The sequence below is a fragment of the Cyprinodon variegatus genome, unplaced genomic scaffold (genome assembly GCF_000732505.1).
Source record: "Cyprinodon variegatus isolate N-32 unplaced genomic scaffold, C_variegatus-1.0 Scaffold98, whole genome shotgun sequence".
NCBI classification, from domain to species: Eukaryota; Metazoa; Chordata; class Actinopteri; order Cyprinodontiformes; family Cyprinodontidae; genus Cyprinodon; species Cyprinodon variegatus.
Genome location: NW_015150551.1, coordinates 250,046 through 275,561, shown reverse-complemented (window position 1 = coordinate 275,561; position 25,516 = coordinate 250,046). Strand labels below are relative to the sequence as shown.

Genomic DNA, 25,516 nt, shown 5'->3' with positions numbered 1-25,516 from the left:
TTTCACAGACATGACGCCTTGCTGCTTGTTTTTTAAAGCTGATTCAATTTCATTGGCTCCACCACCCTACCAAATAGGTTTTCATAAGAGATCCTGTAGATTCTGATGCCACAATGAACAATGGAATGCCTATGACCTTCCATCGATACAGTATGGATGTCTATGAGCAAAGGAAACCCACTTTATTCCATGTTTAATCACTTAATTTGGTTTTACATTGCTAAATATGGCACATGAAATCCTGCAAATGCATATAAATTTCGCCATAATGACACTGTTCAAACAGCAGCTCCCATTAAAGTAATAGACATGATCCAAACATGCCCCTGCAGGAGAATTTGTCTGCAGTTCTCATGTGAGGAAAAGTTGAGTTCAGCTCAACTTTAGCTCTAATGATCAGTAGATTATACAGTCTGGGGACGTTTATTACTCTTCCTGAGCAAAACACGAGTGAGAGGATTGTAGCAAGACTGCCAGCTTTTGATAACTGCATGAAACGTGTGTGGATTGAAGGAATGAATCAGTGGGTGTTGCTCAAATGACAGAGCCGTCTTTAAATCAATACCAACTGGAACATCTGGAGAACTCTTTAAACCTTTAAAAACTGTGTTCTTATGACTGTATCTATAATTAAATCTATATATTAGTACCTATACCATCTTGCCCAATCAGAAAAAAAGAGCAATATACTTTTCAAGCTACAATTGTGTAGGTCTTAGCTAGATGGGCATTCTCCCTTTCAGACTCTGACTCTACCCAACCTTATAACCCTGTTAGTCTTTAATAAATCACTATTATGAAAAATATTCAAATATGAAAATCAGTTCAGCTTTTTTATAATTTCCAAAAGAGAATTTATTTGATAGACCAGCACATGCATTTGTGTTCATGCACCTTTGGTTTAATATTCCTAAATATAATCCAAAGCAACTAAGTGTCCTTTAAAAGTCCCCTAATGTAAATAGAATTCATCATTTATATATTTTTTCTCAGCTTTTTTTTTTTCTTTAGTTATTCTGTTGTTGGAAAAAAAACAAAAAAACAAAAAAAAACATAAAATACATCCTAACCCTGAACACATCCCCTTCAGTAAAACACAGTATTGGCAGTACTATGCTGAGGGTTTTTTTCTTTTTCTTTTTTCTTTTTTTTTTGTCCATGGGCATGAGGAAGCTGGTGAGAGGTAATGTCAATGCTCAAAGATCCTGAGGCCAGGATAGGAGTTAAACTTCTAGAAGGATAAGACCTCCAGGCATAAATCCAGCTTGTCAGATATTTTCCAGTCTCCAATCTGGCTGAGGTTTTCTAAATTTGAATGTTTAAAGATGTCAATCTACTGACATGTAAAGCAGATAGAGACATGCATCAAATGACTTGCAGCTGTAATTGCAACAAAGACTGTTCTATAATTTCATGTCTCAGTATTTAGATTTTTATCTTAAAAATGAAGGCCATGTATTATTTTCTCTCTCCTTCCGATTATACTCGGCTTAGTTTGGTCTATCAAATTTCATTTTAATAAAATACTATGAAGTTTGTGGTTGCAATATTATAAAACATAAAAAAGTTCAAGGTCTGTGAACACTCTTTCAGGATACTATAACTAGTGTGTCCAAAAAATGAAATAGGCCAAATTTTCTGCTGCACTACTATTATTATACCTGAACTTCATCCTTACCTATTTGCTTTTATTATGAAGACATTGAAGTGATGGTTAAAACTTTCCTTATTAAGGAGAATAACATTTCATTAATTCCGCATTTACCCAGCTGCTACTGGTTACTTTACAACGAGACCTTAAAGGTAAAGTTTTAAGTTTATCAGGCAGGAAAACCTCTCATTCTGTAGTTTTTTTTTTCTCTTGCATCTAATCAACTGGAACTAAATCAAAACATGTTACTATGGAGTCATAACAGGACATATATATGAAAAAATTAAGGAAATAGAAGCATGATGTGAGTTTAATGAAGACATAGCTTTTTGCAATGGAAAACAATTAATATAGCTAAATGATATAATACACAGAATTATAATTTATTTCCTCACCAAGTTAACCCTGTGTTAGGGCAGCATCTACATCATTTGCTTGTTTGCTTTATTTATTTACCTAAAGAGTCCCATTAATTTAACATCTCTTTTTCAAAGTAGGCCTGGCTAAAAAACACTTTTCTTTTTTTTTTTTTTTTTTTTTTTACCACAAGCAGATAGTAACTGGTTTCGTTTCAGTTACATTTACTTGACTAATTTCGTGAAAAATACTTTAAAAGTAGTTGCACTTTTCCTTACAGGACACTATCAGTCAATTAATACTGTTGTGAGATCATCGCTTTCTTAATTTTAGTAAAATATCTGGTTACTCTACCCACAACAAAACACTTGAGCTCTTCAATATTAGATGAAAATATAGTAAACTGTAGATATTTTCAATAAAAGTTCTTTATTCATTGCTAATATAAAGTATTGGTAAGTATTGGTTTTAGAAGGTTCTGTTGATTTTTTTTTCTTTTGTTGCAATTCGTTATTTTGTACTCAGGTTATATCATTGTATTTTTTTTATACCTTTCTGTCTGATTACAAAACTTTAAGCATTAAATCATATATTACAAGCCAAAAAGTAGCCATTTTATCAAGAACTTTTTTACTATTAGTGGATGGATTTCTTGCATGGATTCTCTTTACTTTTATTAGAGTGAAAAGATGTTAAAGTAGTGCTACTTTTATTTTGTTTTGCTTTTTTTGGTACTCGATCCACCTTTAGTTAGTAGTAAACCAGGTATAATTTAATGGTTACAATTAACCATTTAACAATTTAATGGTTACAAATAAGACTACCCCTAACAAAATATAAGCATAGTATATTGCTTTGGTTACATTAGTTTTAATGTACCATCAGACCAAGACTTGTAGATGGAAAAACCTTATCTAACATAATTTGAATTAGTACTGGGGTCATATAATCCTTGTTGAACTCACAAACTGTAACATGTTTTCTATACCTAACAAGCTCAAATGTTACTCCAAAGAGTTTGTTTGATCTGATATGAAAAGTCATTACATGCGGAATGGGCTGATTACATAGAAATGAGATGGAAATACAGTATATGGCCAAAAGGCTCTCCCATATTTCCATTTTTCATGTTTGTTTTTTTTCCCCCTTCACATCATCCTACCCCACCCCTCTTTTTGCGGCTAGTAACCCACCCGATCCTACTCACTCCCCTCCTTCTCTGTTTTCTGCTACATACACTTGCTTTTTGTTCAAAAGGGGTTAACTCAATGAACAATCCAGGCTGTCTTTTCCCAAAATAAGCCAGTGGGAGAGGGACCGGCGGAGTGTAAGCCAGAGAAATTGGAGCAGAGAGGTGCACAGCCCGCAGTTATAAGTCTCTGAAGTGGGACCCACAGCCTTCAGCTCCAAATACACTGCCTTGCTGCTCCCCTGCCTGACCTGACTGACTGACACACTGAGTTTCCCTCCACTCCCTCTCCCTCTATGTCCTGCTCCTTCCCTCCTACTTTCCACCCTGGAGAGTGAGAGTGCACACATTGGGAAGGTGCCCCTCAGACCTGCGCCTGGACCGCTTGAAGACAGCAAAGAGAGGATTTCTCCCCCTTCCTTTACTTTCATCCTCTCTTTAGATTTCACCATCTCTGGTTGGACTTTGTCTTGGATTTGACTTGCCAGACACAGAAAAAAACTTTAAGAACAGAATTATTTCATCTGCAGCAAAGTCTAAGTTTTGAGTTTTATTTTTGGTTGTTTTCTTCTACTTTTTTTGAGTTAACTTTCTGCACTTGCAAGAGCATCAGACCAGTTTAGAATACAGCCGTTTGTCCTGGAGGACCCCTCTCCGTATTTTTGACTGCATGTTCACTGAACATCTGATACTGCCACATCTCATGGGAGACTCGCGTGGCTGAAGCAAGGTGGGTGGCAGAAGAGAGAGACCGACCTGAAGAGCACACCTGCAACTCCCCTAGCCTGCCTGCCCTACAACACCGCAACAGAGGGAGAGGTAAGCGCTACCTGTCCTCACATTTTCTCTGGCTCTACTTGCATCCCCACGTCCTGTCATCAATTCATTTTATCACATGTGGCTGAGATGAACCGGGCCAAGAGAAACAGAAGGAGAGAGAAGGAAAGAGGGAAAAAATGTATAAAAAACAGATTCAGCATCTCAGTCATAAGACTCGAGTAAATCTCCTCACCCCTAAGCTAGTTCACTAAATACCAGACTTAAAGATTAAAAAGAACGTGGCTTCAGTCTGTTCACAAATTTCTACTTCACCCCTTTTTTTTGAATGCCCTTATGGTATAAAAAGCTCACTCCTCTAGAAAGTATACTTGCATTCTAAATTCTCTTTTGTGACTAGGAATTCCAGTCTTTACTTAGACGGACTTCATCCCACACATTTTTGGGGTAGCTGATGATGTTAAACAGGCGTGGCATATCTCATAACAGTGAGGCAGCAGGTTATGTTCTGGTATGGTCTCAAAGGAAAATGCTTTATCTGGATGAATCTCAAAGCAAAGGTGTAACTTAAGGTCAAAGATATTTTCAAATTTTTTGCCAAAAGTTAGAAACTAGTTTCTTTTTCTCTTTTCTCTCTTCTCTTCTCTTTTCTCCTCCACTGTTGCTTAATTCCATCCATTGTGACGCCTCTGGCAGGCAATGCTGCATTCCTTTAGTAACAACATCCCTTCACCAAAAACTTAGAAAGGACAAATAGTTGTGACTCCAAGTTTTTGGTTGTCCCATATGGGTAACAAAGAGACTCTGAGAGAGAAGGAGAAAAAAAGAAAACAAAGATGAAAAACTAAGAACTCCTGTTACCATAAGTGCATCGGTTTTTGGTTGACTGTCTCAGTAAGTATTCCAATGAAAATAATGTTGATCCTAACTTTTACAATTCAAAACATTTGGCAGCATCCCTTTATATATTGAGGGCAATTGAGAACAGGTGTATAGGTTGTGTCAAACGAGTGCAAGAGTTTACATAAGTATTTATATATACTATGCCATCTTTTGGACCACTAAACAGGACTTGAGTCAAGCTGATGTCCAAAGCTCTATTTGCCTGAGGCTAACTACTGTTAGGTTGATAAAAAACTGGTCTGCCTGTTTTTTGTCTTCACGAAGGCAAGAACAAGGGTGATGCCAGTCTTCTTTGCTGTGGATATGACAGCCTATTCCTCTGGTTTCAAGTGATTTTCAGTCTACATGGGCTGGAAGTTTGCCAGCCATGGGCTGACTTGAGGTTGCAGGCAGCTCAAGTGTGACTGGTGCGAGTGGTTCCTTTCTAAAACCGCACATGCCAGGCCTGATCAGGACCTCTTGTGTAAAGTGCCAAAGCGCGTCCAAGTATACACAAACAACGGTCATGCTGGATATTCCCGAGGGCACACGTGGTGTACTTTAACTATCGTGTAGTGCAAACAACTACATGGGTGAAGCACTCCCTATAAACAAAGATTTCAAACATAGTAAAACCTATAAATCTATCTGTCTGTCTGTCTGTCTGTCTGGCTGTCTTTCTGTCTGTCTTGTCATCGATAACCTTCCAAGGTAATCTTCTCAGGCCTGGGAAACATGTTATATTTTATATCCACAAGGGGGCACTGCAATTTTCTGCCAAATTCCAAGCTAACATGCATTAAGTACACAGTAGATTAATGTCGTACTGGTAATCATATTTAAGGTTTTGTCCTTCTGCCCTCACATCCATTACCATCCTTAGCAACCGTCCTACTGTCCTGGGTCTGTTCAAAGGATGTTTTTTTCTCTTCAGTGTTTGGCTCCCTCATGTTCTCCCCACGTTCTTTTGTGCTGCGCTGAGCAACTTTATGCTTTTGCATATGCTCTTGTGTTCAAGAGTTTGCCAGCACATGTGCCTCTACTACTTCCAGTGCTAACAGGAAATGAAGAAGAATGCCAGTCATTCACTCCCAGAGGTAAACGCCCTCTTAGTTCTCTACGGTGCTGGAACACAAAAAACACATACACACAATGAAGTACCGACACACTTGTTTTATCAAAGCCCTTTGTTTCATTATCTTTCAGAGCAGACAAACTGAAAATGGGGAGGTGATATAATTTAAAATCAGGCTCTGATGGTGTTTTTTATCAGCCATATTGTTTTGTTTTTTTTCCTCCTTCCTTGATATCTGTAATTTTAGCCCTAGATGCGTGAACAGTCTTGAGTGCACATTAGAAGGAATGCTAACTGGTTCTGGTAAAATACTGCATTGCATAAAGAGTGGTGGGAACTAAATACAGGTTCTGGTCTTAATCAAAGCTTGGACTGAATCGTTCAAGACTAATAGGCTGGATTTGTTTTTCGGCTTGAAAGGGAAGCGGAGAAAAAGACATATCTGCTAAAACCCTAAAAAAAATTTTTGTCTGCAGAAGCTTAAAAGTTTGCAGTTTTTCTCCATCTTCCTTCTGTTTATGCTCTTTGAGCTTGTATTCACTCCACCAGTAGCCATTTTGGCCTGGACAGTTAAGTAAAATATGTGGAAATCGCTCTGCAATGAGCCAAGATAGTGAATCGACACAAATGCCTGTCCCTTCAAAATGGATCGGGCAGCTTATTACTAGAGAGACAGTTCTGGCTCTGTATGAGCCAAAGGACAAGCATAAGAAGAAAGGGAAATTGAAAAGTAGAGTCTAATTATCTCTCATGCAGAGGTTTTCCTTATTGTTCCATGATTTATTTGCCTTCTATTCCATATCTTCGTTTATCAATATCCCACTCGTGGTTTAAGTCTCTCATAACTGTCTGGAGCAGAGGAAGTTTTTCCACTGGGTTGGCAGCAACAGGAGGATGAAGAAAGGGAGAGAAAGAGAGGGAGAGCAAACAGTAGGGAGGCTTGGCAGACACCCCTTGTTATTTTTCCTCCACCTCCCATTGACTCTGTCAGCGCTTGGTTTGCTCTTAGAAAGGGCTCATAGAGCAGAATGGGTTGAGAACAGCATCTATCAGTCGGGACTTATCACAGGAACTCTGGTAGAAAGAAAATTATGGTGAAGGTAGAGGTTGTCAACACGATATTGCCACGACTCCTCTAAACATCTCCCCTAATCTTTCTGACCTTTTTACACTTGTCAAAGCAACTTTGTTCTCTAAGGACAGCTGTTGATCTTCACACTGAGAGAAAAGCATGGTGTAGAATACATTTAAGCAGTTTTGTTTGTAGCCAAATGTAAAGATCTCCAGTGTTCTTTTTTTCCACAACAGCATCTCATGTTTCCAAAGGCAGCCTATAGTACAAGTGTTGATGACTTCTCTGTTGGTAAGACACTGCTGTTCTGACCTAATGCAGTGTGACATCTTCATTTTATCAACTTCAACCCAGCTTTATTCTGACTCTACTGGGCTGCTGTTTTCCATTGATGTCTCTGATATGTTTTTGGTCAATAAATCAATTGAAAATACTAATTGCTGCATTTATGTTTCAAACCTAAGACTGGATTCCTATTGCTAGGGTAGAAATTAATGATTTCATGTCCACTTGTGTGGAATAGCTCCACATTTAAGAAAGTGGGAAAGATCTTTGGGTGTATTCATACCAGGAACATCCTTTTGTCCAGACCAAAAGCAGATTCTTTGTTTTTCATTTTTCATCCAGTGAGATTTGCTCTTATATTTTCTATTTTGCGAGTGAAGTACACCTTCCATGTGTCCAATAATTCCTCTGTCGGTAAAGAAAAGACTAGGGCAAGGCTGAGTAGAGAACAATAAACGGCAGAAAGCTACTATGGTGGTCCTGTGTGCACTGCAATTCTGCAAACTTGTGTTTTCACTATAGCTACTAAATCATCAATTGCACGTCAAGAACACCTCATCCAACTCTTGTTAAATCACTTTTTATTTTGAATTTTGGAATGTGTTGGAGGGTATATTCTGCAACCCCACAGCATTGATAAGCAACAGATAGTAGATCACTTATGATTTCAGAACTACCTGCTTTGCTATGTTGGTCTGTTTGGAAACAGACCAAGACCATCTCCAGAAGTGGCTCTCGGTCCAATTGTTTTGACCAGACCGGGGTTCTCTTGCATCTATTTAAAAGATCCTGACAAAGAGGAGGAATAAACTATGGTTCATTTAAAGAAGACAAAAAGTGTAAGGTGTAAATACATCCTGAATATTTATCAGTATTGGAAATAATCAAAGTGTTCGCAAGGTGGATCCTAAAAACATATTATTTCTAAGATGCTTAATTGTTTAGCCATTATCAAACTTTTAATTCAACTCTTTCTAGAGTTTAAAGGAAAAGATTACAGACTGTGTTTTGGTAATATATCAAAAGTTTGGCAAAAGGGCAGAAGGTGACTGAAAAATATGAAGGAACCAACATTTAAGGCACCAGGAGACATAGGTTCCCACTTTAGAACTATTAGCAGGAAGAGGACACCTTACTGTGGTCCACATCTTACCTTCTAATTTCTTGATTATGGGAATTTTTGAACATTCTTCCAGAAATGCATTTGTGAGGTCACACACTGATGCCGGATAAGAAGGCCAGACTCTCAATCCCCACTCTATTTAATATCCTAGATGTTCTATCATGTTGAGGTCAGGACTCTGGCATCCATGTATTACTGACCTTTCTTTGTGCGCTGGTGCTCACTCATGTAAAAGGAAGGGACCAGCTCCAAAACCGTTCCCACTTACAACTGCATCCAATGTTTAGCATGGCAATTGGTGATGTATGGCTTGGACAAACCCATTCCATGAATCCGCTCCGGTGGTTTACTTTGGGAACCACTTCATGGCTGAGTTGCTGTTATTCCAAAACACTTAAAATTTTCTATGATATTCTGATAGTTTACTGTAAAAGACATTTAGGAGCAATTGTATTCCAGACTGGATTTTTTGCACAGGTGGTATCCTTTCACAGTTCCACATGGGACGTATATATTTATATATAGTTCTTGTTATCACTACTTCTAGAGCACAATGGAAATGTGTTTAGCTGACCTGTAATAGCCAGTGTAAGCATGGGTAGCCTCTTTAAGTCGGGTGCCTTTTTTGAAGGATTTTTCTTCTGTTTTTGGCTGTGCTACCTCATTGCACCTCAGTTCACTGTCTGGAAAGGGTTATGTTTTGGGCTTTCAAAGGGAGGACAGGGGCAAACTCTTTATGGGGTCAACTACTTAGTATAAAACTCCCATTATCCCTGCTTTCATCATGTTACAGACACATTTCCAGTCAAGTGTTTATTTTTATCCTCTCGCTTCTGATCCATCATCCATATAGTTTTTTCCCTGGTGGGCCAACAGTGAATAAGAAATTGGGAACAACTCCTTTGAGACTGTTAGAAAAGCTCAAGACTTTGTTATTGTTCAGTCTGAACTTGATTTAGACATGTGCGTAGGTGTTTGTAAAAAAAAAAAAGAGAAAAGCGACTGGGGTTATTGCGGTGTTATGATCCCCCTGGAGTGTGGTAATAAAATGCATTTTATTTCACGGAGACAGACTCTCTGGAGAAGGAAATGGATGCTTTGCAAGTGACACATGCATCATATGATCACACACAGATGAAATTTTCCCACTCTCCTGTAGAAGGAAACAGTTTCCGAAAAATATGTGATCAATCAACAAGGTTTGTTCCACAACGTATGTCTATATTGTGCGTTCGACTTTTAATTTTTAAAAAGGATTTGATTCCCACCATAAGGGAATCCTCTTGTAAAACCTCAAGATAGTAAATAAAGTTTCACTTCAGAGCAGAAACACCTCTAAATTTTCTAAGGAAAGGACTGGTTTTGTTTCATCATACACAAAAACGGATTTCTTGTAGCAACCTAAAGAAGAAGGAAGAGTTGATTTAATTACTATAGAGAAATTGTAAAAGTAAAACTGCAGTTAGAGGTTAACCTAATAAGATTGCTGTAAACCTAAAAATGGGCTGAAAAGGGAAATAGTTTAACCTCTCAAAGACCAACACAGATAATGAAACATATCTTGAATGATCTCCTGATGGGTTTTACTGCCAGGCTGGATGATTAACAGGAGTAATGCCAGTCTTCGGGCATTACAAGTTTATTCAAGGCAGTGTGCTTGGATCCCAGAAGTTCTGAGTTCAAGCCCCAGTCCCACAGACTGCCACTCTGGGTCCTTTAGCAAGACCCTTAACCCCACACTGCTCCCCGGGCGCCGCACAATGGCAGCCCACTGCTCCCCAAGGGGATGGATTAAATGCGGAGATGGAATTTCCTTGCTTTCCACTTGTGACAATGTCATACAAAAGTTGAATTCTATTCTATTCTAATTTAGGTCACTCTTGGTCATTCCAATACAATCCTATCATACAGCTTGAATCACATTAGATCGCATTAGATCCAGATTAATCCAAATTACAAAGCAATCAAATGCATAATGCCAAATGGTAAAAAGAAATGTCCCCTTGAAGATTTTTGAGAGTAATAGTAGTTGAGAGTAATCCTAAACATAACAGGAATAAACCTCCTTCAGAATTAAATTAATTAAATGACAGCTGATAAAAGCAATACCATAGGTCTAAGATTCAATAATACTTTAACTAGAAAGGAAGAAAAGGCACAGGGTTAAACCAACACTAAGTAACTTTTCAACCTTCATCAAATATTTTCATAACTTTTATGATTGTATGTCAACTTATACCTAGTTGATAGACCCCTCTTTCATTGCCCAATGGGGTCTCTATTACTTTTACCAGCACTAAGTGGCTGGTTGTGGCGGTAGTGCAGGAATACAGTACAAAACTTAATTAAAAGTTTCTTGCTTTTCAACATTGTCATATGACATTGTTTCACCATAATTAGGTTCATTACCTCATTGCTATTCATCTTTCATAGAGCCAGTGGAAACAGAAATTTAGTTTAATCCAATTGTAGGCAATTGGGAGATCAGGCTTTTATCACACTATGAGCTGGTCCGCATGGGAAATGCTGTCTTCCTCCAGGCAAAACAATACAGTGTTTGTCCACTGGGTGGAGCCAAATTCAATCAAAACTGAAAGTTCTTCATAAATGCATTAATGTAACAGTAACTTTACAAATGGCTGAATTATTGAAATGAAACAAAGCTAAACAAAATCAGTGAATCGAGACAACTTTTTCACACAGACAAGTAAAGTGAGCCTTTATTGCTAAAATATCAGTCTACTGTTACATGTCCACAAACTGTGATCACAACCCGTTTCTAATCTATCAGGTGGAATTTTTGTTTATTTGTTCGTTATTTTCACAGTTTAAGGACATGTCATATGTTGAAAAAAAGTTTTGAGTAAAAAAGAGTAATTTTCAGCCAATTTGCATCCATTCATTGATTCCCCCTAATTATTATGTAGATTTGGGGTCTGATACTTATTAGTGTTAAGCATTTTCTTTGTATAAATTTGCTTTTTAACTATATATTTACATTATTTATATTATAAATACAGTTAAGTTGAAATAATGGGGTATCTGACAATAACATTTTATAGAAGACGTGTATTAATATCCACCTAATGGGGGCCATAAGAACATTGAACAGTAGGCCTAAAGTAGGCATATTTTAATTTATTTTTAACTTTTAAATAAATTCACATATTGTTGTTATCAAAGCACGTTCTCGCAGACACACACAATAGAGACTTAAAAATACCTAAGACAAACTAACCCCAGATTATCCTTTTCCAGACCTTTCATCTGGTAGCCTCAAACCCCTGCTCTTATTTTGGAATACACCATTAACGGGAGCATTTTTTGTCATGAGTGGATTTGAGGAAAGTGACTCCAAACATCCAATGTTTGTGACATCCTTTTAGGATGCAGCTTCCAGGACCTAAAAGTTGTTGGAACCTGAGGTGATAACAACTGTAAGATGGTTTGCTGAAAACTAAAGACAATGGAAAACATCAAGTCAAAGAAGAGGCATTGTGGTGCTGCAGGACCATAGAGCATAGTGGTCCCTGTTACACACTATCTGAAGCTTGTTGTGCTAAGCTGTGATAGCATTTTCAAATAAGAAAGCTGAATTTGTTCCAGGTACTAGTTAGACTCCACCAAGGTCATTCCTTTTCAGTCATCATTTAAGGAAGCGTTCTCTGGATACCTTTGAGTTATGTTCTGTCCAAGAGAAGGCCATAGGATTGCACAGGTGGAGCTAAAGAGGTGGAGCTAAAGAATGTTCTTTGGAACAGAGAAAATCAGGAGTATCTGCAATATCCGCCCTACCCTATCTCTAATGGGTAGAATAAAATTAAAAAGCAGAAGAAAATAGATGGACAGGAGAAGACCTTTTTCAAGTTTTCTGTTGCTTTGTATCCAAAAAAAGCTAAATGTAGGATGTTTTCCTCCCAAACTTCATGTTTAAAATCTGTATTTCTCACTGAAGTGCTCAAACGCATTAATGAAGTGCAACACAGCCATTCCAATGAATATTTTGCTTTCATCATTTCCTGTAATCAGAAGCAAAAGTAGTGAGACGATAAAACAGGAAAGGCTACTTTTTTAAAACTGATTTGTGGTTTTTCATTTTTAAATGTTGTTATGGGGACTATGCATTTGACTAAACCTCTCTGTAAGTCTGCCTCTGTGTGTGCGTGCATACTGTCATTAGAAATTAGGCCCTTATGTCTGACTTTATCCCTATGTTACATATATGGCAGGGTAACACAGAGCCCAGTAGTTTGGCTGCTTGGAGAAACATCCCAAAAAAAAAAAAGAATAAAAAAGTCACATGAGAGGTTAATGATCTGCTTGCAGAAAACAATGTGCAGAGCAGAGTTTCAGCAGAAGGTTTTCAATAAAATTCAGTTGTGAGAATGATGAAAAACATTTGTATGATATCACCGCTCTCTGCCTCATTTTTGGCCTTTTCCTTGTTGTTCATATAATAGTGAAGTGCCGAATAGGTTAAAGGGGGTGAGTTCAGTTCAATTGACTTTATTTATATAGCACCCATTCACAATACATTAAGGCTAAAGGTACATTACAAAGAAAGTTCACTGAATACTAAAGACAGATTCCAAGTCAAGTAGATAGAGTTGTTTGAAAATCATTTTAAAAAACACCCTCAGGCTAGAAAAAGAATATTGCTTAAAAAAAAATGGATATAGTAACACCTTGGGCTAATTTTATTAAATTAAAGTACAGATAATATCTGTTCCATCTATTATCCACTTTGCAAAAAGAATTGTGATGTACTTCTATTTCATGTCCAAAGAACATCCAGAGTGGAGAAAGAGGGGCTAATGGGGATTGGTTTTAGTTACTACAGTCCTTTGCTAGCAAAGCAGGACATTTATGGCTAGATAGTCTTTGAGGCTCTCCTAACTGTTTCATCTGCATTGTTTGATTGGAAGAATGGTTGTATTGAAGGCTGGCACATGCATCTCCTGGGAAGCTGTCTTCTCCATCCAGGCTGGCTTCAGAATCTCCTCTTCTTCTCACAGAAATAAGACAATTCGGCAGGACGGGGTAATATTCAGTAATTTGGACTCTCCTGTCTCTCCTCTGTAAGTTACTTTACCACTTCCAACCCCACAATCTTTGTTCCAAATATGCTTTCAACAAAAATGAAATAAAATGGCAGAATGAAACATCTAGACAGCGTTTTCTTCAAAACAATTTCTGCTGCATTAGATCTGATATAGCTGTTATCCAGGTCCCCCAGGTTGTCAGATTTACACAGTACATATACATTATACTAACATTTAAAGGGGTACACAGACCTTTTTAATGTTTTTTAATTAATATTATTTCAATAATCCACATTGAGAGCAATTACTTAGAAAATGAAAAACATATAACAGCGACAAACCTCTCAAGAAATGATCAATATACCAAAATTACTGGAGAGCATAACCATTTTATCCAGAAAGTCACCAAATAACACAGTGAAGCTTTACCAACACTGCAGACTTCAGTTTCCTCAGTTGGGATTCAGAATAAAGCTACAGTGAAAAAAAGACAACAGTGTATGAGGGACGTAAAAGGCTCGCCTCACACATGCAAAAAGCAGATTTATGATCCCCAAGACTTTTAGTCTAAATTTTTGGTGGTATGCTGATTTGTGAAAAGTGCAATTTCCTGAAAAGCATTTATTCCATTACAGAAAGCAATTCAGAAAAACGACCTCGCCCTGCTCATTATACGGCCTACAGAAGTTGTAGTAGTTGCTTCAGGAAATGGGTGACATGCTGTAAATAATAGAACCACCCATTAACATCACTAGTTGCTTAAGCATACTTGGGTTTTGCAGCAGAGCCATATTACCTCTCTGAATGGATAAGAAAAAAAAGAAAGCAAGTACTCCAAGTTCAAATCTAGACTGGACTGAAATAGTTTCACAGAAATAAGAACTGAAAAAAAGTTATAAGTTCAGATGTAATTACTTTTTCACATAAGGACAGATTTGTTTGGATATAGTTTAATGCCCCCAAACAATTAACGACAAGACAAAAGCAAGTTTTTACAGCACTGTAAATTATATACGGCCTTGGTAATACAAAGTTTCTTTATGATTGAACCAACCAAGTAACTTATCAACCTTCTTAAAATTTTTTGATTATATTCTAATTCCAACTAGTTGAATGACACCTCTGTCATGGTCCGAGGTGGTCCACTAAGCAACCTTGAGGAGGTTGGCAGTAGCCGATCCAACCTTAGCACCCTGACCCTTCAGACAAAGGGAAAATAAACAGAGACAAAACTACACAGCGCCGATCGTTCATAGTGAGGCTCACTGAGCATTAACATTCAGTTCTGAACTCTTTTACTTAAAAACCATCAACAGTTGTAATTAAAAAGTTTCTTTCAGGTAAAACACATGCAATGATCTATTCTATACCTCACCCAAGCTAGAGTTTCTCAGTAAGCATCAGATAAGAGAGGAAAAGGAGGATTACTGCGTAACGTTTTAGAAGAAAGAAAAGAACAATGTCCGGTTCGGTTCAGCATCCGTGTCTGTTCATAAACAGACAACTCTCGGAGGGACTTGAATTAGTCCAAAGCAAAAAACATAAGAAGATATGCAGCCATTGATTTGACCACATACAGTAGGTTTGAGAGGAAATCTTCTCAGAAAGGCAACTTACAGCTTCGTCACAGAGGTAACTTGGTGACACATTTGGGCCAGAACTGTTCTGTGGGAAGCAAACAAGGGTCAGTGAAGACGGGATTTTATTGATGTACAGTTCTCTCTGACTCGTAGAGAGAAAGCCGCCTGCTTACAGCGGCAAAAATCAGACTTCTTCAAAGGGGGGGTTGCCACGTTAAGTTGCTTCAACTGAAGACTGTTGTTTCTCGCTTTCAGAACCAGAGGTCACAGAGCAAAGAGGACAGAAAAAGTTTGCGTTTTAAAGAGGCATGACGGCAGGGGGGCTTGGCGCTTGACATGTGATCTCCAACAGTATAAAACCAACTTTAAAAGTTTCTTATTTTGAACATTGGCATATGACATTTTTTCGCCACAATTAGATTCATCACCTCATCAATCTTCATCTTTCACTCAAGCACTTGAAACTGGAATGATGTCTTTTTTCAGGCAAAACAATACAGCTTTTGTCCACTGGGGAGAGCCAAAATGAACCAAAACTGAAAGTTGTTTTGAACTGCTTTAAGTGAAATGATGAATAACATTGTTACCTTATATTCTGTTGAGAGAAGGGAATTAGTTTCTCGATTACAAGAAAATAAATTGCGGTTAAATATACAAGATAGTTTGGACAAACTTACCATTTTTTTATTAAATAAATTACTTTAAGAAAATGAAATGGATAGAAAGAATATAAGATTTATTAACTTAATTATTATACCGGTAATATTTTTTTTTCTTCTTTGTGTGGAAGAATTTATATATAGCATCCCGATCCACACTCCATTCCAGTAGATGGCGGTAATGCACATCAATAAGTTGCTTGCCAACCGCCATAAAAAACACAATAATAATAAGAAGATACTTTTCCATACACTTAAATGGCATTACTTTAAAGGAGCAATAAGTAAAGTGATAAAGATGGGCTGTTGAGCACTACCTGTAGACCAAAACAAGATGTGTGACAACCAACACCTCTGTCTATCCCCACTATTCCAGAGGAAATTGTCTTTTAAGTAACTTATAACTTCAAAATAGTGTCAGACAGAAAACTTCAGGTACTTAACACCATTTCGCTCCTACGCTTCACTGCTCTCTCTGGGCAGGTAGCTGTGTGTGTGGCAGCTACTCACATGGGTGCACATGTATCTAGCCTAGCTTGTAAACACAAGACCCGAGAACAACACAAAAAGATACTCCATGTTCCATTAGAAAAGATACCCTTAGTCCTCCAAATAACATTTTTTGGCTATTTTTATCTAAACTTAAATCTTTTTGTTCACTGCACATTTAAGTGAATAAATTCTAGTTTAAAGATGCAATAACATAGCTATGAGACAGAGACAGACAACTTAATTACAAAGGCAAATGATATACATGATCTGAACCAAAAGTACGATGTGCAATAGACGACATATTGTAGACATCAAAATGTGAATGGAAGCCAAACACCCCCTCCGGCTGATAATAACCATTCAGGTCTGTGAATGTTTGAATACTGAAAGCTACAGAAATACAGTCACCTCTGCAGGATGTTCTTCAGCCAACCAACATAATCCTAAATTACTGAAGGCTTTGAATCAATTACTACTCACTTTCATGTGGCTTGCAGATGGCAACACTCTCTCTTTCAGACTGCACGTTTCTTACTCTTTGCTCTGCAAGATGTCTAGAAAAAACAACTGCGTTGTTGCCTCATTGCTAATTTGAACCAGAAAAATTGTCGTTTCCTAACAATAGGGCTGGACTATTTCACCAAGATGAACCGAAAACTAGCCCCCAGCTTTGCAAATTTTTAGCTGGACAACTCCCAAAAGCTGGGCAGAAACCACACAAACCCTGGTCTTCCTGACATGTGGTGAAAGGGTAATAGAGGTATGGAAAACATGAGCGAGGAGGCTTTAAAATAGGGCTGTCGATTGACTGAAAGTAGGAGATGATGAGAATCGAATTTGGAACGTGTTGAAGTGATAGCAGAACACGGAAGAGGAGGGGTGAAAGTACAGGAAAGACATGCGTTTTCACTCTCAAGATTTCTTGGGTTGCAACCAATTAGCATCTCTAATCTGACCAGGGTGTAGGCTAACAGGAATCTAGCAGGGGCCATGTGTTTTTATTACCAGACACTGAGTTTCTCTGTGAATTACCGTTTAACATTTTACTCTGGAATTTGTTTATCTTGACAGCATACTGCTCAAACTGAGAAGCACAATTGATAATACTTCTTCACAAGGGTAAACCTTTTATACTGTCAGTCTGTAAGAAACCCAAAGGTTGAGAAGTATTCTTTAACGTATAGAGTTCTTATTTTCTCAAACTGGAAGGAATAGGAATGGATAAAAATGGAACTGGAGAATGCAATAGAAGGATGCACTGATGTCTGCCAGATTGTTAGATTCAAAGGATGTGTTCTGCATACTATGTCCCTGCATATGACAGCCTCCTGATTTAAACCTCATGTTTGTAGCAGTGACGTTGAAGAGAAAGTGAGATTTAAAGATTCTTAGCTGTGGTAGCTCTAAGAAATCTTTACTCTTTCAGTAATGCCCATTTTTAAAATGTACACTCACTTGGCATTGTGAAGGCATTTAGTTTTTCAAGTCTTCTGTCTTTTTATTACCTATGCCTGTTTTAGGTTCCCTCACACTCCTTTAATCAATGTCAAATTCAGCTGCTGCTTTATTGGAAAAGAAACAGCAGAGAAAACCAAAACACTTTAGCCATATATAGGTTAGGCTGGGGAATATATATAATGGATAAACTGGTACAATGAATGACCTAAGAGTCAACATTTTCAATCTGACAAGTTTTATTTTATAATTTATATAAGGTTGAAAAGAAAAGTCTTGAATTGCTTCCAGTTGGATTCTAAGCACTTTTTACAATTACAGTAGTTAGTTTAGAAAAGGTAGGGGCATGCAGTCTCTATTATATCTGTTGCAGTATAGAATTTTGCCACAAGATGTCCCTGACATTCTCGGCCAGTATCCTTTTAAACAAAACTCTCCAATTAGGGAGCTGAGGGGAGACACCTTCTGGATACCTGTGTGTGACTTCTGAAGGACTTAACCTGCTAACATTTACATTTGGAGGTCATATTGGTAGAACAAAATCTTAGAAAGTTGAATCTGGAAAATTCTGAGGAAAAAAGGTTGAAAAATTGATACATACATATGTCCATGTGATACCCAGTCAGTACTTTAATACCAATCCAAATGCTTTTTGTAGATATCTGTTGTAGCCAGGCAACCAAACTGGTTCTCAAACAAGAAAACCAAGTCAACTTACTATATCTGTACAGGCTGCTGTAACAAAATTTGGGGACATAATGCACAAGTTTGTTGGGGAGACAGTCAAAGCTTGTTTGGGGTGGTCAGAAATGTGTTGACTATGCTTTTTGTGTTACAAATAATTCATATTTTCATTATATGATAAAATACATCTTATACGAAATGCCCAAAATCACTTTTACCATTGGCATTTGAATACAAAGAGCTTAGAACTTAAAAAGCGCTTAAAAATAGGATTCTGTAACTGGAGAAACTTGTCAAAAAATAGAAACACTGGGAAAAGCATAGATGTGTGAGCTTATTACTTGTATGAAAGTAAATCATTTATGGCATTTCTTTTAGAATGATGCAGAGAAGGAGCAGCTGGAACAAGTCTGGTGTAACAAAGTAAAGAAATGTACATTAATCCACTGGTTTTCGTATTTAGAGGGTACTAAATCCAAATCCTTTTGCTATTTTTAGGTGGAGTGCATGGTCTCTGTCTCTCTTTAAAAAAAAGAAACAATAGTCAAGAGCTTTTTTGAAGGAGTTTATATATAAATGTCTGATTCAAACAACAGTTTCTCAGTTTTCCACTTTCCATCTAGTTCCTGCACATAATTATCTTGATCATGCATGTCTTGCTTTGTCTCTCAAGAGCCTGCCTTCCCCAGTTGGGAAAAACAGTGAAGCAAAACCTGCTGTTTCTGTTTGACAACATATATATTGCCCTTACCCTGAGCTGTTAGCTGGTGATGACATTCATATATCATATTCCCATGTCTGTCACTGTTGCAGCATTTAGGCAATGACTCCCCACTATTGCAAATACGTGAAAGATGGGGTCCTCACCACTCAATCACAAAACAACTTATCCAGACTTCAACGAGCGTTGAAGGATAAGAAATTGTTCAACTTACTTTTTAATACATTTCAATTCAAAACAGATGTTGCATTAAAGAAATATTATGGAGTTTTCTAATGATACTCCCCGCTGTGGACAAAACACAGAACTGCAGCACTCTTCTGCACGTTCTCATAGCGCATGCTCTTACTTGAAAAGGTTGTTTTTTTCACCTTATCTGGAGTTGCCATTGGTGTCTGGCTCAAGCGGGGTCCCAGTCACTTCTGAGTATCCCTAAAAGGCTTATCATAATGCAGCATTATTCAGTTATACGTTCAGTATACATTGAGCTAAAAAACAGAATAAATCAATGTTCCTTAGATCTCTGAAGAGATGATTCATTTTTTTGTTATTTTGTTGTTTTGATTTTCTGTAGGCTATTGCATACTAGCAGTATAAAAAAATTCAGCACTTATTTAGACTTTCTACCGTTATTGGATTCGAGTTCAAACAATGGACAGATTTGCTATTTACACCAATTATTAAAGAGCTACTGCAAAATATAAGAGGGCTAGAGCTACACTAAGCAGAACCTTAGTTCAAGGTTTTTTCTTTTCTTGCTATAGCTTTCGGTCTTGATCACTGGTGCATGCCAGACCAATGGGAAAACAAAACTTGGGAATATACTTGGCTTAGTCTACATCGATTAGTCTGCTAATCTACTCCATGTGACCCTCCTCCCACTTGTCTTTGCTTCTACCTATTACACAGCTCAAAATACAGTTATTGTTCTGCTCTCGAGGTCATACAAATGCTCAAATATATCTCAGGCCAGTGAGACCAAAGAGAATGCTCCAGGTCTCTGTTTGGAGGTTTCTTTAGTTCAGTTTGGCACATTTGAAAACTTTTTGGAAAGTTAATTTCACTTTTATAGTCCTTCATAGCTCAGTTTTTTTCTTGTTTCGTTTTTCTTTTGGAAGTGCAGTTTTCTTATGCCACCATCTGCAAGAAGAACAAGTCCATTTCGTATAGTAAAAACTTAAACCTATAAATCCAGAAGGTAGAGTGCAAAGGCTGAACTCCTGCCCCATTTGAAACCTCAGATGCACTTCATCCTGCATCTTTTCTCTAATGGTGCATCACTTACTCCACAGAGGGGATCTGGATTTTGTCTGTAATTGCTTTTTGTACATATTTTTCTCTGCTGCAAGAGTTGACTCCAACCAGTAATATAAAGCATTTCTGCCGTTACACAAAGGCACAACAGACTGGGAAAGTAATTGATTGGTTTGTTTGTTAACTGATGACATCAGCAGATATTTAAATTTGAACTGTCTAGGTTGTTGTGATAAGTGTATTAGTGCTAAAAGACTCGCTCAACTTATGATCCTTTGGGAAACTACATTTGAAATCCAGATGGTAAGGTTTTCGTCTCTGCTATCAGTCTAGACTACATTTGTTTACACATCTGTTCTTGCACAATAGGCAAATTGTTACCATTACCTTACGAGTGTGAGATGCCAGTTTTGTTTTTCCCTGCAGAGTAGATAAATAAGCAGAGAAAGGGAGAGAGAAAGAAAAAAAATAGCTAAAAATCACCAGCAAAACTGAATGCAACCACTGTGGGAGATGTGGTGAACATCAAGGAGTGGGGGTGGAGGGTTGGGTTGGTGGGTTGGTGGAGAGTTTGGGGGGGTTTGGCATCCCTGATGGAAACGAGAGCTGGAATCAGCTCCTGCTTACACATAAACAGACATGCAAGCATAAAGAACGGAGCAGACATGGCACCCGACACTTAAACGACACTGCTATAGCCATTTGAAGGAATTCCTATAAAAACCTCAGATGTTATTAGACCTTGTTGAGGAGAGAAAGGAGAAGACAACGTTATGGCAAGGACAGGTTATGGGTACAGGGATAAGAAAATGCAGGAAAACTATTTCAGACAGTGTTTGTTTTTTAGTCTGCTTTTTTTTACTTTTTGTTTTTTTTTTTTTCGGCATTTCATTGTGAGTAAATACTGGGAAAGCAATTAATAGATAAGAAAATGTGTGAGTACCAGCGAGTAAGCTGTTTTATTAAAGGCATATGGGAGGATTTAAAAAAAAGGTTTAGTATAATTATCAGTTAATATCTTATCTTTAAGCTTAATGTTGGTGGCTACGTTTTCTTACTCCACAGAGGAGTTGGCCACCAGTGTTGTGCATGAATGGCATTCACAGAATATGTTTTTTCTTTTTTTATACGTTTGTGTTTTTAATGAAAGGTGAACTGAACGGATCAGTTTTGAAGTAATGAGTGTAAAAGAGAGCGACGTTCACTCTGAAAACAATAAGCACCGTAACTACCCAATCCGTACCGGAAGTTAGATCCATACCATCAGCTCAGTTGCGCATGCCAACCATATATACAGCCGGGTTTCCATAGACAATGTAATTATGGTACTAAAACAACTTATTTCTATCCTTAACTCACTAGAGAGTACTAATACACATCTTTAAAAATGTTATATGACTTTTCTGAGTCAATTTTGATACTTTTTATATTTTCTCCATTAAACTGCTTGTCTGACGTCATATCAGACATGCTCAGGGTTGTCCAGCAAAATATGACCAAACCATGTTTATCTGCATTTTATAGTTGTTTTCTTTCTTTAGATTACGCACTATATACCACAAGGTTAGTGCGAAAGGAAAAAAATGAAACTCAAAAAGACTGATTTAAGTTTAAACCAAAAAAGAGATCGGGCACAGACAAGGCATTTATTTTTTTATGAAATACATTATTAACCTTTAACACATTATATTTTCGTACGCCTACTATTTTTGGTGAGGGAAAAAGATAATTTAGGTATTTTTACAAAATAAAATCGAGGGCAACCCAGATGTATATCTGGTTGCGCATGCGCAAATGAGCTGATGGTACGCATCGTGCTTCAGGGACAGATTCGATAAGCGACACACACAGCTCCCGTTTTTGTTCAATTGATAACAAAACTTGTCAATGGAAAACGTCAGGTTTTTATGGCACTTATTACAGCAAACAGCATGACAGACCAGCATTCTGGGAGAAACTGGAAGTTTTTCTATGACAGTTTTGCAGAGAGGTTGGCAGAATTTTATGAACTAACTAAGGAAGACTCAGACGCCTACCAGGACGTAGCAACCAGTCTGTAAAATTTAAAGTGATACATCGAGTTAAAGCATCCAAGCTATCTGGGGAAATATCTGCAACTGAATGAGGAACATAAGAAATAATTTTTGATACAGATCTTTTCAGCAGAACCTGAATGCACCTGTATGTTTCTCAAGTTCTGTGTAATTAGGCTAACAAAAGGCTTCACTTCACATACAGTATACCTTGACAGCATTGAGTATTTTCTATTTCTTTCTATATATTATGATCACACATTTAAAAGGTAAAATATGTTGTTCTATTGTGTAGGATTGTGGCTTAGTTTACCAATTGAACTTGTTGACTTATAGGTTTGTGAACTTAGTTCAGTTTTTGAAAAGGGAACAATTAAGTTGAGCCAGTTCAATTCATCTGTGTGAACTGAACTTTGAGCTAGTTCTTTTGAATTTTGAACTGTCACAGCGTTGGTGACTGTTTCTATCTTTAAACAACTTCAATTCAATTATACTTTTTTTTTTTTTTTATCCCCGGCATATTCAGTTAAATCTCACAAATGTACAAGCAATTATATGAAGGTTGTTTGATTTACCTTTAAAGTCTTACACTGGTTTGCATATCTTTTAAGACATTGAAAAGAAGAAGGCAGAAACCCATCCAAAAAAGAGAATCTTCCTCTATGAAGCTTGATCTAGGTGTCATAAAACCGGAACAGATGGACCCAGTATTCAGGGTGAGACAGACAGTGTGAAGGTTCAAACGTTTATTGACAAAAACAGACATAAACTACAGTGCAGACCTGTGGATCTGTGGATTGCAGCGGCTGCAGGGGGGCGGGACATAACCTATCACTGGCACTCTGGATGTGGGAGAAACACGGGTAAGTGACCACAATCATCTGAAGGAAGATGATTATCAGTGTGAGTCACTTACCTGGTTTAACAGTTCAGTCCATCCTCTCAGAGGAAGGCAGGATCCAGCCAATGGACTGCCAAACGAGCAATGGATCAGAGCCCTACAGCAATCTCAGTGAGCAGGCAGAAATCCGATCCAGGTCAGGGAAACAAACCAGACCGGAACTGTTCTGGAATCCAGGATTCCTCAGCCCTGTCAGGGGTTCTGATCCCCACAGAAACAGACATATCCAGGGTTCCAGGAATCCACAGAGCGTGAAGGCCGGTTCAGAGTTCCATGCATCGAGCAATGAGCTCACACAGAAACACACAGATGCAGACAGGCAGGCTCAGAGGTTAAGGGACAGAGACAAGACATGATACAGTTAATTGCAGAAACTTTAAACTGGTCCCCACCTAGGAGCAAAGCATAGGGGACTTAAAACTGACCTTTTCCACATTCCAAGCCAAAACCCTGAGGTCTCCATGGAGAAGGGCCAAGACACGATCAGAAGACAAGACAAACACTAAAAACCTCTCAACCCACTGGTCGCCGGGAACGAAGACAGGTACCATGGAATAAACCAAACTAATAAAACAAACATAACTAACATGAAACAATGATCTGGCCCCTATAGCTGGGTTGACCTTATATATTGCAGAGGGAGCAGGTGAATAAGATGAATGATACTTAGAGAGCGGGGTGGGAATGGCAGGTGAATAAAGTGAGTAATCAAGGTCAGCTTTTAGGGCAGATCTTGACACTAGGAACACAAAAGTAAACCATTTCCTTTCAGAAAATGTATGGCCTAAGAGTTAAAAAGCAAATATATTTCCAAGGTTTAACCTGACTGCCAAATATTGATTTTATGTTTTCCTACTTTATATCACACAATTAGTCTGACCAAAAAGACTTCAAACTGTTTTTTTCAGTGGGTGTTTCATTTAGGAAGTTCTGTCATGGCGTTCTGCCTCCTACCTCACCCTACTGAGGAAATTATTATCAGCCTCTAACTGGCGTCCTCTAACGTGAAAAAAGTTTTGGTCTTGGCCCAAATAGCTTTGGCCTCCAGGACCAAATTTTGTGAAAGCTACATGATTTATGAAGTGACGTCCTTTTGTTTTGGGTTGTTTTTTTCTATTTATGTCAATATCCTACATACAGTAAACACCTCTCCTGGCATATTCATGAAGTGTAAATACAGAATACTTTCTCCCAGACGATTAAGCTAATGGCTTGTCCAAGTGAGGCCAAGACAAAAAAAAAAACATCTTAAACCAACTCCAATGATATTTTATGAAGCTGTAAACCACTGTGTGCATTGGTTGTTATAATAAAAGGGAGTTGGAAAAAAAGGATGTGCTGCAGCACAAGTTCCTGTGTGAAGCAGGTACTGAGAGTAAAACATGTGAAGCCTTTCAAGAAATTTGAGGCAGTGTAGAAATCTCTAATTATCTTAAATTTCTAAAGTATATGTGCTAATTATTCTGCTTCATTTCAATATTAGACCTTTACACCGAAAGAAAATGCTTTCCATGTTTTGTGTTTTACACGTATAGGAGGCTTGGTAGCAATGAACCGCATCCACACTCCACTTTATTAAGTAAATAAATATTTGCTTCCGGCTTAAGAACAACAAAATATAAATACTAGTATGACCAAAAGGGTATATAAAGAATCTTTCAATCACTGCTTGATATATTTTTGATAGTGGGGCTATTTCAGGGCAAAAAAGTGGGCAGTAAAACAAAAGCTCTAAAATTGTTCTGTTTTGGACCAATCAATCTGAATTAATGGTAAATTAAAATTATATTTATTTGTTTTAGGCAACATAATATTTAATCTCTTTTCTTAGACTGCTTTTATCCCCCCTCCCCTGCCCATCAAAACCTAACAACCAGTTCCCCAAAAAATGTTTCAGACCAGACCATCGTGCAACAACAAAAGAAGGGGGAGTTTATCCGTCTGTCTTGTGACCTTTAAATGTCGATCCAAAGCCAACAACCACAAATGCATCAATGCATTCCGTTGACTGTTATTCTGGCATTATGTCTGTTTGCACTGCTCTCAACTGAGGAGCTGTGAAAAACCATCTAAACACAAGTATTTCATACAATACAATCGTGAGCCAACATTAGCAGAGCTGAATAAGTGCAAGGACAGAGTTGGCCAGTGCAGATGTTGGATAAGAACAGTTTTTTGACTGTCTGTGTTTATTTTGTCCTTTCCTTTAAAAAAGGTGACATTTCTTTAAAACAATGTAACTAAACAACTATATATATATATATATATATATATATATATATAT

General features: G+C 37.7%; 1 protein-coding gene across 1 annotated transcript in view; it reads left to right on the top strand.

Annotated features, from left to right (window-relative positions):
- Positions 1-3,300: 3,300 nt before the first annotated feature.
- The window catches only part of col8a2 (collagen, type VIII, alpha 2), a 62,120-nt gene continuing 39,904 nt past the window's right edge, over positions 3,301-25,516 (top strand). Inside the window, exon 1 of the mRNA XM_015374181.1 lies at positions 3,301-4,016. The gene's annotated coding sequence lies outside the window, so the exon portion shown is untranslated. The remainder of the gene's footprint in view (positions 4,017-25,516) is intronic.